Source organism: Cygnus olor, chromosome 5 (assembly GCF_009769625.2).
Source record: "Cygnus olor isolate bCygOlo1 chromosome 5, bCygOlo1.pri.v2, whole genome shotgun sequence".
Taxonomy (NCBI): domain Eukaryota; kingdom Metazoa; phylum Chordata; class Aves; order Anseriformes; family Anatidae; genus Cygnus; species Cygnus olor.
This window is the reverse complement of record NC_049173.1, coordinates 14,100,561-14,101,282: the sequence shown is the minus strand read 5'-3', so window position 1 is coordinate 14,101,282 and position 722 is coordinate 14,100,561. Positions and strand designations below refer to the sequence as shown.

General features: G+C 41.7%; 1 non-coding gene across 1 annotated transcript; it reads left to right on the top strand.

The window, feature by feature from the left end:
* The first annotated feature begins 289 nt into the window (after positions 1-289).
* LOC121071848 lies at positions 290-392 on the top strand. The gene has a single exon (XR_005820827.1). It is a non-coding gene; the product is annotated as a U6 spliceosomal RNA (small nuclear RNA).
* Positions 393-722: the final 330 nt, after the last annotated feature.

Sequence of the window (722 nt, the reverse complement as noted above, 5' to 3'; positions counted from 1 at the left end):
GAGGAGGTGTCCCCCCTGCAGGTACCACACCATGCAATGTCCCAAGCTGCTGCCACCGTTGCATCAGCTCACTGTAGAAGGCAAAGCCCTGCTTCAGAGATCCAGTTCACTCATTTCCCAAAGCTCAAACAACCTGATTTGAGAAACACAAGAAACAGGATGAGCAAAACAAACAGCTTGGTGTTTCAGGGTAAACAAATACAATGACCTCATTAAGATGGTTGAGCATAGCTAATATCATAGCTAATATCAGCTGTTATTAGCAGAGAGTAGGCCAAAGCAAGAAACACTGGTTCAGCAGCACATATACTAAAATTGGCACAATACAGAGAAGATTAGCATGGCTTCTGAGCATGAATAAAGCACAAATTTGTGAAGCATTCCATATTTTTGATTCTATGCTGTGGCACTAAGGGAGATTGTTTAGTGGTGGAACTCAGTAGGTCAGGTTGGTGGTTGAACTTGATGATCTTGAAGGCCTTTTCCAAGCTAGATCATGTTCTAATTACTAGGAAAAAAAAAAAAAGATTTTCAGCTAACTCACAGCATGGAACAGCCTGTAGTGACATGGACTCCACACCTCTGTGGGCTCCTCCACCATGCAGAAATACTGGAATTGTGCTATAATCATAAGTGTAATTGCTTGTGTACAGCTTACATACAGAAGCAATGTGCTAGAGTCACATACATCTTGTCATTTAACAGATTTGGTAGATAGCACA